Raw genomic sequence first — 14,723 nt, forward strand, 5'->3', positions numbered from 1 at the left:
ATTGATGTACCTTTTCAGTAGTATTGGAGAGTGAAGACTTCATCGAAGTACAGGATATGAAGGATTAAGAGAAGTTGGTATCGTTTGGCAGTTTAAGAAAGGATCGCGCTTATTGAGTCTTCGTTGAAGAAGTAGCGACCTGCATCGAAGATAACTCTTGCCAAAAGAGCAAGGAAGTTCATGCAAGGTGCTCTCTAGAAATAAAGGCCAGTTGTTTTAAGCCGTTTATTTCCTTCATCGTGAATCCTTTGGACAGAACTAGCAGGAAAATTGCGTCTATGAAGAAATCCTTCTCCAGAGGAGTCTCTCCCAATTGAATGTATAAATCTGTTGGACTTTTGAATTTACCATTTTAAGAACTGTATTTGACTTTATCGCTTTAAGAACCAGTACCGGGTGGCGATTTGTTGAACGGCCGCATAGCAGTTAACTTCTGGTTAAGGTTTTCGGTTGTTTTATTGTTTATCTGTGTTTAATAAATGTTTGGTTGTTTTTATATAACCTGACTCGGTTGATATTCATTGTTGCCAGTTACGTAACAATAGTCAGAGTCCATGGAGGGGAGGCTCATTTCCATAACGTATCCACAACTCTCTGCAGTGCTGGTTGGTAGGTGGGTTGCTGTAAATTGGCTCAGTGTGTTGCGGAGTGGTAGAATCGGGAGAGTATTGATGGAAACATGAGGAGAATAAGTTACCAGGGAATAAAATGAGGCAGCGAGAAATGTAGACAGAGTCTATGGATGGGAAGCTGGTTTCTGTGATGTGCTGAGCTGTGTCCACAATTCTGCAGTTTCTTGCAGTCATGGGCAGAACAGTTGTCATACCGAGCTGTGATGCAGCAATAAAAATTGGTGAGGGTCAACAGGGACGTGCCAAATTTCTTGAGCTTCCTGAGGAAATAGAGGTACTGGTGAACTTCCTGTGACAGCAACAATGAATTTAATGAGTTGCACTACTTGCTGTTGGCATCGCTTGGGAGAGTTTTATGCCAGGAAAAGAAAGACACAAAAATGGCAAATAAAAATCCTGCCGTAAATTCTGGAGTCGGATTGCTCAATGAACTCATTTTGCCCAAATCAGAATATACAAAATTGATTTATATCAAATTTAACTGATTTCCAACTGCACAATATGTTCTGGGACGCCCAAGTCCATACCTCCCTGAAAATGGCCACACAAGTAGATACAGTGGAAAAGAAGGCATATGGCTCATTTGCCTTTATCGGCCAGGACGATGAGTATAAAAGTCAGGAAGTCATATTGCACCTTTATAAGACTTTGATTAGGTCACACTAGGACTGTTATGTGCAGTTCCGGTCACGTCATTACAGTGAGGAATTTGGAGAGGGTGCAGGAGAGGTTTACCAGAATGTCTCCTGGATTAGAGGGAACGAGCCACAAGGAGAAATTGGACAAACCTCGGATATTTCCTCTGGAGCATCGGAGGCTGAGAGGAGACCTAATAGAAGCTTATAAGATTTTGAGGGTCAGTATCTTTTCCCAGGGTAGAAATGTCAAATACTAGAGAACATATATTTAAAGTGAGAGGGGTAAAGTTTAAAGGAGCTGTGCAGAACAAGCTTCTTTTACACTGAAAGTGGTGGGCGCCTAGGATGCACTGCAAGAGCACTGGTAGAAGCAGATAGGATAGTGGCAATAAATAGACTTTTAGACAGACACGTGAGCATGCAGGAATTAAATGGATGCCCTTACACTTCCTCCCTTACCACCATTCAGGGCCCCAAACAATCCTTCCAGGTGAGGCGACACTTCACCTGTGAGTCGGCTGGGGTGATATACTGCGTCCGGTGCTCCCGATGTGGCCTTTTATATATTGGCGAGACCCGACGCAGACTGGGAGATTGTTTTGCTGAACACCTACGCTCTGTCCGCCAGAGAAAGCAGGATCTCCCAGTGGCCACGCATTTTAATTCCACATCCCATTCCCATTCCGACATGTCTATCCACGGCCTCCTCTACTGTAAAGATGAAGCCACACTCAGGTTGGAGGAACAACACCTTATATTCCGTCTGGGTAGCCTCCAACCTGATGGCATGAACATTGACTTCTCTAACTTCCGCTAATGCCCCGCCTCCCCCTCATACCCCATCTGTTACTTATTTTTATACACACATTCTTTCTCTCACTCTCCTTTTTCTCCCTCTGTCCCTCTGAATATACCCCTTGCCCATCCTCTGGGTCACCCCCCCCCCGTCTTTCTTCCCGGACCTCCTGTCCCATGATCCTCTTGTATCCCTTTTGCCAATCACCTGTCCAGCTCTTGGCTCCATCCCTCCCCCTCCTGTCTTCTCCTATCATTTTGGATCTCCCCCTCCCCCTCCAACTTTCAAATCCCTTACTCACTCTTCCTTCAGTTAGTCCTGACGAAGGGTCTCGGCCTGAAATGTCGACTGCACCTCTTCCTACAGATGCTGCCTGGCCTGCTGCGTTCACCAGCAACTTTGATGTGTGTTGCAGGAATTAAATGGATATGGATCACATACAGGCAGAAGAGATGTAACTCAGCAATATGTTTGGCACGGATATTGTGGGCTGAAGGGCTACTGTGCTATTTCTGTTTCTTTCTTGCTGTGAATACAGTATCTTCATCAGTTGTTGTTCGTCCATCGTTGACGTCGATGAGGACCTCAACACCATTATGATGGTGTTGAGACTAGCGCGTGATTTGGATTTAAGTGAGGGAGAGTTGCGCAGCGTCAGCCTCACTCTCTCTTCCCAATTCCCATCTGGATCCAGTGGCAAGACAGAGTCTAGATGGCTGGAGATGGGACTAGGCGCAGTGGATGACCAGGACGTCTTCTGTGTCTTGTCCTGCTCTACACGTTCCACGACGCTTGCAGAGACCGCCTTCTTGACCGTTGGACCTTCCATTGGTCTCGTCCGCTCAGTCCGCTGGAGTCTGTCTTCACATGCTGGAATAGACCACTCCCTATCTCACCGAGGGTTTGAGACCCGTCGGCTACCCTCACCTGGTTTAGCCGGCTTGTCGAAGCCGTTGCCCGGGGTGTGGCCGCTGTTGCATGCAAACAGCTACGGGGAGCCACAGGTGAGAGCTGAGTGCCAGGTGGGGACCAAAGGTGGACTAACCGCCTTGAAAAGGATGCGACATGTTCCCCCACCAAAGGTGCTACCCCTCCCTGACACCCCATACACCCCACAGTAACTTCATACTTACTACCCCTAATGACACTGGGTTGTTACCTCTGAGCTGAACCCCCAAACCTGGAGGACTGGCGGGCCACTACTAAACTGGTCTCTACCCTTTGACCTGTTTGGCATGGGTGACCCCATCAAGAGCCAAAGCATAAAGCCCTGACTCCAGCCAGCATTGCTCTCCGGGTCATTGAGGCACACAAGCCTCCAAACCCTACCACAAGGTTGTGGGCCTCTTGGAGGGACATCTTCATGAAATGACATAAAGGATTTGTAATTTTAAAACTATTAGATATGAGTACTGCATGCTGACCCTGCCAGTGTGTGTGTTCCATGAACAAATGAAGCAAAACTCTTGGCATCTACTGGTTTTGTAGAACTTATGTAACAGCTATTTTACTGTGAAAGTGGTTTAGCTGTGCTCTGCAAACTCCCGTCTCTGTGAGCAAGAGGTTCAGGAGAAAAGCCTCCCTCAAACCTCCAACATGCTGTTGCCACCCCACCAGCTGCTCAAATCAGCCCCCCTTTTTTTTCCAATCATAACCATATGGACCATATAACAATTACAGCACGGAAACAGGCCATCTCGGCCCTTCTAGTCCGTGCCGAACTCTTACTCTCACCTAGTCCCACCGACCTGCACTCAACCCATAACCCTCCATTCCTTTCCTGTCCATATAGCTATCGAATTTAACTTTAAACGGCAACATCAAACCTGCCTCAACTACTTCTGCTGGAAGCTCGTTCCACACAGCTACCATTCTCTGAGTAAAGAAATTCCCCCTCGTGTTACCCCTAAACTTTTGCCCTTTAACTCTCAACTCATGTCCTCTTGTTTGAATCTCCCCCACTCTCAATGGAAAAAGCCTATCCACGTCAACTCTATCAATCCCCCTCATAATTTTAAATACCTCTATCAAGTCCCCCCTCAATCTTCTATGCTCCAAAGAATAAAGACGTAAGTCTTTATCATAAGAAATAGAAGCAAGAGTGGGCCAGACGTTGGTCCAACTTTCTGCTTGGCAAAGCAAAAGCCAGCAGAAAATGGGGTACGTGAGGGGAGTGATGATTAAATTTGATTACCCCCCCCCCGCCACTTGTTGACACCTAAATAAAGTCAGTGTCACATGGAAAATATTTCACCAAGTATCATTTATGAAGGGTACTGCTCCTCCAACATGTTCTACAGTCAAAATTGAATGAGTACTAGTGCCATAATGCAGTACAAATCAAATGCACACTCTGAAAGCTCTGAAGAAAATTCATTACTTCGTGAATGAGTGCCCTCTAATGCATTGACTCCATGGCATTTAGAAAATTATAATCTTTTACAAATTTTAGCTGTTTAACAACTTCACAGCCAGACAGCGCCATGAAAACAGTGTGTGTCTGCACGCCATCAATAGTAATTTAATTCTGACATCAAATAAGATAATAATTTTGGAGTCATAACTGTAGCACACATATACTTTTGTGTGTTCCTAGTTTAGTTCAGTCCCAGTTCTATTTGCTTTATCTGACGTAGTGTGAAATACAGAGGTCATTCAGCCCATTAAGTCACACTAGTTCCCAATAGAGCAATCTTGTCAGTCTCATTCCCTGTCTCCTTATTTTCCCTGCAGTGCTTCAGCTTATTCCCTCTCACATGCTTCCCCTATCCACCACATTCCACTACCTACCACACACTAGGGGCACTTACAGCTACCAATTAACCAACTGACCCGCGCTGCAGAGAGTTGAGGACGCAGCTCAGCACATCACAGAAACCAGCCTCGCCTGCATTTCTTTGGGATGGGGGAGGAAATCGGAACACACAGACCGGCATAGGGAGAGAGTGTAAGCTCCAAACAGTCAGCACTGGAGGTTGCTAACAGGAGCTCTACCTGCTACACGGAACCACCCTTTCCATCAAAAGCGAGGATGGACTGTTCCATTTGATGCTCTCCAGATGGCGAAGCACCCTGTTTTCTCTCTCCTTGCATGCAGCTCTTCTCAAATGCTTGATGTATACCAGTTTAAAACCAGGTCTGTTGTTGCATTCAGTGTCAGTAGAGACTGGAGAGAGTTCATTCCAAAATGATGGGTAGAAATCAGCTTCAACTCATTTCACGCACTTGGCTGTCACTGTGTTTGGAACACTCACTCACCAAAAGGCAAAGGGCCAAAGTCCAACCTGGGGCTTCAAGGACATGATTCCACTAAATATTCTAATGAAATGGTGCCAGGAAAATAGATCATGTGGGACCACTAAGGCCTCTTAATATCCTGATTAATAATACTGACACTGGGAGAGTAGAAGCATATAGTACAAATCCCACTCCCTTCTTCTTCTTCTTGTTTTACGGCAGTTGGCACCCAGCTTAATGGTGCATTACCACCACCTTCTGCTCTGGACTGTGCAATAGACTTACATTCCAAATTCCTTCACCCAATCATACACACACACACACACACACACACATACACACATACCCCAACCTACATTTTATCCTCCCATCTTTGGCCATCCGAGTACCCTATTCCTGCTTATTCATCATATCCTATAAAAAACCCTTGTACCCCTTAAGAAAGCTAAAAATACCCTGACCTGTGCTCTCTCACCCATGCCCAGCTACCCTTTTAATGTGAATTCCTGCACCCCCAATTCCCTTAGATTGATTATCATCATCTCTCTCTGTATACCATACTTCCTGCAACTCAGAACTACATGTTCTACTGACTCCTCTTCCTGACATTCCTCACACAATCCTGTCTGGTGTTTCCCTATCATTTTCAATGTCTTGTTTAATGTACAGTGCCCCAGCCTTAACCTAGTTCACACAGTCTCCTCTCTTCTGTATCCACCCTAGTACCTGCAACACTCTTTTGTATTTGATATAAGTGCCTCCCTTTCCCCTATCTGTCCCATCTGTCTCTTCTAGTCCTGACTGTGATTTCCGTCCACCCTAATCCCATTCATTCACATTTGCCCCATATCCCTCTAAATCTTTCCTACTTATGTACCTGTCCAAACACCTTTTAAATGTCATGACTGTACCTGTCTCTTCCACGTCCTTTGGCAGCTCGTTCCAGATATTCACTACCCTCTATGTGAAACACTTGCCTCTCGTCCCTTTCAAATCGTTTCCCTCTCCCCTTAAAGTAAACAGTTACAATAATAAGTCATACTTATGAATTGGACTTTTCTTAATATGGTTATTTTTTGGAAATTGTGGAGAAATGAACAAATGTTAACAATTAGGTGATTTTTGAAATGAAATCATGTGGTTTCCATGGTAACGTCAAACAGCCCTCAACAAACATGTCCAATGACCTGGTCTTTGACCTTTCCTTTCAAGTACCTCATTCGTTTTAGGATTTTTTGCCACTAAAGTTTCAATGTTGACCGTACTGTAGATGCTTAGTCCTTGAAAACCTGAGGGAAATCTGAGGTTTTCAGAATCACAAAATTGGTTAGCAGCTTTTGAGAATGTAGAAATAAACATGCCATCACAAGTTTTAAACTGAATACACAACACAGAACATTTATTTTAAATTCTGCTCCCTCCTCATTGCAACAGCTAGAAGAGGCACAGTGATACAATTGCTATAGAGACCCAGGTTTAACAATGACTTCCAATGCTGTTTGTGTAGAGCTCACACCTTCCCCCTGTGACTATGGATTTCCCCCCAGTGCTCTGGTTTCCTCCCACATCCCAAACACTTAGAGTAGCTTGGCAAATTGGTTTATTATTGTCACATGTAATGAGGAACAGGGGATCAATTGTGTTGTCATAGTAATAACAGTATTTTTATTTTATTTTTACTTATTGAGATACAGCGTGGAATAGGCTCTTCAATCCACACTGCCCGGCAACCCTTGATTTAACCCGAGCCTAATCATGGGACAATTTACAATGACCAATGAACCTACTAACTGGTACGTCTTTGGACTGTGAGAGAAAACTGGAGCACCCGGAGGAAACCCATGCGGTCACGGGGAGAACGTACAAACTCCTTACAGGCATTGGTGGGAATTGAACCCGGGTCACTGGTGCAATAAAGTGTTGTGCTAACCACTATGCTACCATGCCGTGAAACTGTAGTGTGTTTTATGTGGTCTTGATAACAATACATTGAGGCAGTACAGGGTAAAACAATAACAGAATGCAGAATAAAGTACTACAGTCACAGAGAAAATGCAGTGTGGGTAGACAATAAAGTGCAAAGGCCACAATGAGGTAGATTTTGGGGCCAAGTGTCCATTGGTAAATTTAACAAATTTGACAACATATGCTGGTGATATTAAATCTGATTCTGATCTTATCATATTAAAGGGCCTGTACCATATGAAGAAAGAAGAAAGCCCTTAACTCCAGGTGGAGTCATCGGGACGCCGTCCTGACGGCGTTTTTTTTAGCAGGCTTTCTTATTTTTACAAGGCCGAGTTGCCAGCTCGACGCTCAACCCAGCACTGATGGAAAGAGTGCAAGGGAGCCAGCTGGATTCAAACTCGGGAGCCACCAGCCGGCTATTATTATTATTATTATTATTATTATGTTACTTTGTTATAATTTGATATTATTAAGTTACTAAGTAAACAATTGGTAGGTGTTTGTATGTTAAGGGTACACACATTTGTTTAGTGTAGTGCCCACGGTTAAAAAAAAACAGTTGATTCACTATTAAAATAAAAGGGGAGGAGTGTACCATATAGCCTACTGTATAATATGGGACTAGTTTATGTTGTAGCAACACGTCGTTGCATGCGCTATTAGGCGTGGATTGATTGGTACGTGTATGTTCAGTTCGGTTTCAGTCAGTAAAGAACCCTGTTAGCTTAGCTCCCATCTTCAGCGTTTTTATGTATAGCTTTGTTATAGTGTGGGCACGTGGCCAAGTGATTAAGGCATTGGACTAGCTACCTGAAGGTTGTGAGTTCGAGCCCCAGCCGAGGTAGCGTGTTGTGTCCTTGAGCAAGGCACTTAATCACACATTGCTCTGCAACGACACTGGTACCAAGCTGTATGGGTCCTAGTGCCCTTCCCTTGGACAACATTGGTGTCGTGGAGAGGGGAGACTTGCAGCATGGGCAACTGCTGATCTTCCATACAACCTTGCCCAGGCCTGCGCCCTGGAGAGTGAAGACTTCCCAGGCGCAGATCCATGGTCTCGCAAGACTAACGGATGCCTTTAAATTTTAATTTGTTATGTAACCCGGCATACACAACAGGGCCGTTCAATAGTCTTATAACAGCGGGATAGAAGCTGTCCTTGAGCCCAGTGGTGCGTGCTTTAGACTTTTGTATCTTCTGCCCAAAGGGAGGGTGAGAAGAAGGAATGTCTGGGGTGGGTGGGATCTTTGATTTTGCTGGCTGCTTTACTGAGGCAGTGAGAAGTGTAGAAGAGTCCACTTAGGGGAGGTTGGTTTCCACAATGTCCACAACTCTCTGCAGTGAGGGTCGGCAGACTAATTGGTCGAATCTGGGGGATGTTGATGGGAGCATGAGAAGAATAGGTTACTAGGGAATAAAATAAGTTAGGGTAACATTAATATAAATAGATGGTTGATGGTCAGTGAGGAACCAGTTATCAGAAGAGCCAATTTCTAAATATTATTCTGAGGAAGTAAACCGAGAGGTTGTGGAATTGAAATTAATGATTTTCCTTTGAAATTTGACTTTGGTGTCAATATGAAACAAACAATATCAGATGGCTGGTTCTGAGCTCATCTCACATTGGAGACTACAAAACTATAAGTATCAGCTGCATCTCTGAAGGACAGCTAGTTCTCTATACCTCTCGATTTTATGTCCAATGTGCATATTCAGCTTTTGTTCTTTTCTTGGAAATCAGTGCTCCCCTCCCTCAGATTTCCACCACATCCTGTATGAGGAAGTGCTTTCAGACTTGGGATTTCTTATACACAGGAGTAAAAATATCCAAAAATGTGAAACCTTATTCAAAGAATGGTCTGATATGTCTGTATGTAGACAAAGCCCTACAACAGGGGTTCCCAGCCTTTTTTGTACCATTAACTGAGGGATCTATGGACCCCCGATTAGTAAGTCTTGTTCTACAGGAAACCCATCAATAAAGCCAGTTACAGAACTTACTGGGTGCAGTATAACAGTCCATGAAGTACCCTGAGGTGCTTTGACATGCTCAAGATGCTATATAAATGTAGATTACTGTTGTTTTGCTCCTGAAGAAGCTATCTGTTCATGAACCTTAACATATAACTGTTGTCAACACACTAGTGAGTGGAGTTCTATCCTGCCAGAGGAACTGGACGCTGTCTGTGTTCAACATTCAGTCCCTGACCTGAAACACCCCCCTGTCAAGTCTCTGGCCCCTGGGTTGGAGAAGCTGCCCCATTTTGTCTGCTCTAATATTTGTCTCAAGCTTTAGTTTTCAGCCATGCCTGACCAATACCACTGTTCCTGCACTGACACCACTCAGCATTTCAAAAGCCCACCCAAAACCACTTATAAACTAAAACATAAGGAAATTTATCGGGGAATTGTTTCAAGACAGTGATCTAATCTGAGGGTTCAAAACAGTCGTAAAACCACTCCCAGTTTATGGCGGTGTCTGATCGATGACATCGCAGTTTGGAACTCATCCTGAGAGAGCTATTATTCAGCCTTCCTTTATATGTACCGTCCTCCCCCTTGCAATCCCACTAACTCTCAGAGAACGACTATACCACACATACTGCAGTTCTGCAGAGACTCAACCAACGGGCGCTCAGCATGTTGTGATATCAATCATTTATTCCTGAAGTAAATTACAACGAAGTGCACAAATTTGCAAATCCATTTATATACAGGTATGCACACGCAAACACATGCTCACACACACTCGTGCAGCTCATACACAGTGCCCACTCTATCCAGCAGAAAGCCACTGGAAGTCCATCAGGACCAGATTGTAACTTAAAGTAATTTTTTTATGTATTGGAGTGTACTGCTGCCGCAAAACAACAAATTTCATGGCATATGATAATAAACCTGATTTGGACTTGACTGTTGATGTTTGCCCTGCCTCTGAAGGCAAGGGGGTATACGGGAGCCAAAAGACCCACACTCAACACCTTAGAAACAGTTTCTTCCCCTTCACCATCCGATTTCTGAACATTACTTTGCTCTTCCTCTATTTATGCATTTTTATTGTAACATAGTAGTTATCACACGTCAGTGAGAGTAAACCTGACTCTGATTATGATTCTGATTTTGTTGTAGTTGTCCGCTCCCGAAACTCCCTTCCCGCCCTGAGGGTTTCAGACTAGAGTGGGCAGGAGAGTCTGGGGCCAGCTCTGGACAGGAGCTGCGGCTTTTTTGATGAGCTGTGGTCAGCTCTCTGGGACTGCCTGGGCCCCGACCTGTCAGAAGCACACAGCACTGTGCTTCTGACTGGCTGCAGGCTCAAATTCATGAGGAAGGGCATCATCACTCTCACGTACAAGCAGATGGGGTAAAGGAATTGGACACCAGCCTCACTATGGAATGTAGATTACAAAATACTGTCAGAATCAGCTTTATTATCACCAACATATATCATGATATTTGTTTTTTTTTTGTCAGCTGTACAGTACAAGACATTAAAAAAATTACTGCAAGTTACAAAATATAAGTAGATAAACAGTGCAATGAGGAATGGCAAGATAGTGTTCATGGATTAATGGACTGTGCAGAAATCTGATAGCGGAGGAGAAGAAACTGTTCCTAAAACGTTGATGTGTGTCTTCAGGCTCCTGTATCTCATCCCTGATGGTAGTAATGAGAAGAGAGCACGTCCCGGATGGAGAGGGTCCTTTGTGATGGGTGTCACCTTTTTGAGGCGTCGCATTGTGAAGATGCCCTCGATGGTAGAGAGGGTTGTGCCCTCGATGAAGTGGCTGAGTCCACAACTCTCTGAAGCCTTTTTTGATCCCGTGCATTGGAGCCTCTGTAGCAAGCAGTGATGTAACCAGTCAGAATGCTCTCCACTGTACATCTGTAGAAACTTGCTTGAGTCTTTCTTGGCATAGCCTATCTTCTCAAACTCCTAATTAAGCATAGCCGTTGGCGTGTCTTCTGATGATTGCATCAATGTGTTCCCACCAACTGGGGTGACACGGTAGTATCACAAGTACAAGAGAATCTGCAGATGCTGGAAATCCAAAGCAACACACACGAAACGCTGGAGGAACTCAGCAGGCCGGGCAGCATCTATGGAAAAGAGTACAGTCAACGTTTCGGGCCGAGACCCTTCAGCCGGACTGGAAAGGAAGATGAGAAGTCAGGGTTAGAAAGTGAGGGGAGGGAGGAAGAAGTACTAGGTGATAGGTGAAACTGGGAGGGAGGAGGGGTGAAGTAAAGAGCTGGGAAGTTGATTGGTGAAAGAGATAAAGGGCTGTGGAAGGGGGAATCTGACAGGAGAGGGCAGAAGATCATGGAAGAAAGGGAAGAGAGAGGAGCACCAGAGGGAGGTAATAGGCATAAGGAGATAAGCTGAGAGAGGGAAACAGGAATGGAGATTGGTGAAGGAGAGGAGGGGTGGTAGTAGTGGGACTCGACCCTCCCTACTGATCGCCCTCCTGGTTCTTATCCTTGCAAGCGGAATAAGTGCCCCACCTGCCCCTACACCTTTTCAGAGGTGAAACATAGATTAGGAATGAGGGAGAGGCGCTCCATCTCCATGCTGGGCAAGAACCTGGTCACCGGGTGTGAGGTGCTATACGTGGTGAAGGTGTGGCCCACACCTTCCTCCTCTATCATGGCAGCCACCCAAGCTAAGTTCTAATTCATCTAGAAATCCAAAATAGGTTGTGTCGACAGGGCTGTACGTGTCTCCAGAGAAAGTAGGGGGGGGGGAGGAAGAAACATACCCAACATCATCCTCATCCCGACGGCCCCCTCTGCGTGTGGCCGCATCAAGCTGTGTGTCGACCTGACTGTGCAAACACCAGGTGACATGTTGAGGTTCTATCTGTCCTCAGTTTTGCAAAGGACAGACTAGAACACCCCATTCATTTAGACCTTTCCGAACCATCTATCCCTCATAGAGAAGTTTCTGTAGAAAAATTCATTTGAACTCATGTCCATTAGGGAGAAGGGTATGGTGGATCCTATAGGATGGTTCCAAAATCAGACTGTCAACATCACTTTGTAGTACGTCACCTCACCGGTTCCCTCCAAGACCTCATTTGGCTGGCGGTGATGGAAACCCTCCACATCAGACCCTTCCCGCACAGTCCATCAGAATGAGATATTCCACAGCATCAAGGCCAGGAGGTCAGAATTGAAAGCATTAACCTGCACTGAATATTAATGCAAAGTAAATAAAACAAGCAGTGTTAGCAGTGTCTATTCCCTCGAACAGGAATACTCTCTTTAAGTGTACAATTGACTGGTTGGAGATGGCCCTTGTCTAAGAATGCCAGATGCAAGGACCCCAGGAGATTTCAGAGCCACATCACAATCCATGAGCCCTTGAACACCATCTCACTATTCCTCTTTTGCACTATTATTTACTTAGTTATATTGGAATTTAGAGTAATTTGTTCTGCCTGCCCTGTACTGCTGCCACAAAACAACAAATTTCACGACATACAGTAAGTCAGCGTCAGTAAACCTGATTTCGATTCTGAAGTAACTGCATTAAAACACCAAAAATTTTCAAAATGTTCCAAGTATGATAACTAACTTTTTGAGGGACCCACAGAGAATCCTTGATCAAGTTTATTTGGAAAGGCAAGCAAGATTAACCGAAAATGTAACTCGCCTCCGTAAAGAAGTCAAGGAGATCAAGAGCTGTGAGGTTTTGCATCAAGAGGCAAAATTAAAGAGGTGGTGTCAAATGGGAACTTAGCTTGGTCACAGATGAAGCCCAGCTCTGGATTGTATTATAGAAATGATTTACCAGTCACTGTGGAGGAGCATAAGTTCAGTCAGATCTTAACGGAGGTGAAAGGTTACAGATGTAAGGAATGATTTAAGAAGCTAGGAGTTATTCCATTGAGGCAAGTAAGGTCCAAGAGAGACCTGATAGTGATCTTCAAGATTATGATGGGTTATAAAAGGGTAAATAGTGATAGATTATATGCACTGGTTAGGGATGCAGTAACAGGAGACCCCTATCACCAGCTGCTTCACAGAGGAAAGATAATCTAGATTAAGTTACTCTTCTTGTGTCTCTTCTGATATCCAGCTTGAAGCACTGAACTGGGAGTGATTCATGTCTGGCCCCCTATTAATCATTCCAGCTACAATTAGTGTCAAATAAAAGAACGAAGTCAGAGAGCATCAAAGGAAAAGCACATCACATCAGCAGCCAAGCCTGCCGCTAATTTCCAAGTCTGGTCTGAAACTGACAAGTCTCAGCAGTGTCTAACAAATCAGAATTTGCACCAATGATTTATTTTTGACACAAGCTGGCAGCAAGCAAGTTGCGTTATCCTGGAGTTTCCAAATCTTAACAGGCAGTCTCTTGGCCAGTGATACTCCACTAGGGTGAGTTGGTCTTTGGTCAACACATTTGACCAGAATTTGACCAGTTAATGTCAGAGTCACTCATGCAATCTCCATTTCTCCTCAGTGGTTTTGTTTCTATGTCTGCCTCTTTCTCCTTGACTAACTACTCCACACTTGCTTTGAATACTTCAGTTATTAAGACCTTGGTGATGAAGGAAACCTGGTTGTTTCCCAAATGGTCAAGGTAGACATAGCTGGGTAACAGGCAGTTGGCTTGCTTGCCCATTGGCTGAGGGAAGATGGCTTGCCTGAAGGCTGAACTTATGGCGGGAGATTGGAGGGAGGGCGGATGGAGGAATCGTCAAGGGGTGAACCCAGAACACACAAACCATGAGGTGTCTCTCTGTCAGGTGAGAGGAGGTTGTTGCCTAGCAATAATAGCAAAATAGTTTCTTAATACACAGTTTGGCCTGGATCTTGATCCCAGTCCATCCTGATATCTTGTCACTTGTTAAATTAACATATCCCATCTGTAAAATCTTCTTAGCATTTTTTTTGATAACAGTGCAGTATACAAAAGTTTATTCAAATGACTGTAATATCACAGCAACACACCATTATACAATATACAGGATTTCATAAGATACACTATTTACAATTTCAAATTGAAATATGCGTACCACTATCCACAACACACTCACGTCCCTGAGTGTCCCAGCATTCCCGGAAATCCACCATTGTATCCATGGATACAATGTGCTCCATCTCCAAGGACACACAAGCAGTGCCGGATTAACCTAGTAACAAAAGTAGAATATGCTACGGGCCCTGCATTTTTGAGGGCTCCGCACTAAATGCTTGCAAGCTGCAGTCTAGTGAAATCGGCATCTCGGCAACACTTCTGTTTTCATGTCGGGGGAGCTGCATGCTGCATGGTACGTGTGTGCAGGCGTGTGTTGGCTCCTTGCTGCGTCGTGGTGACCTTTGTGCGATCTCCCATGCTCCCAAGCTGCTGTAGCGTGCGCTGTTACGCTGCTGGGGGTTCGCCGCCGCGGAGAGCCTGCGACAAGGGATATGAGACTCAACAGTTTTATGTGACCCAGTTCATGA

The sequence above is a fragment of the Mobula hypostoma genome, chromosome X1, assembly GCF_963921235.1.
Source record: "Mobula hypostoma chromosome X1, sMobHyp1.1, whole genome shotgun sequence".
Classification (NCBI taxonomy): Eukaryota; Metazoa; Chordata; class Chondrichthyes; order Myliobatiformes; family Myliobatidae; genus Mobula; species Mobula hypostoma.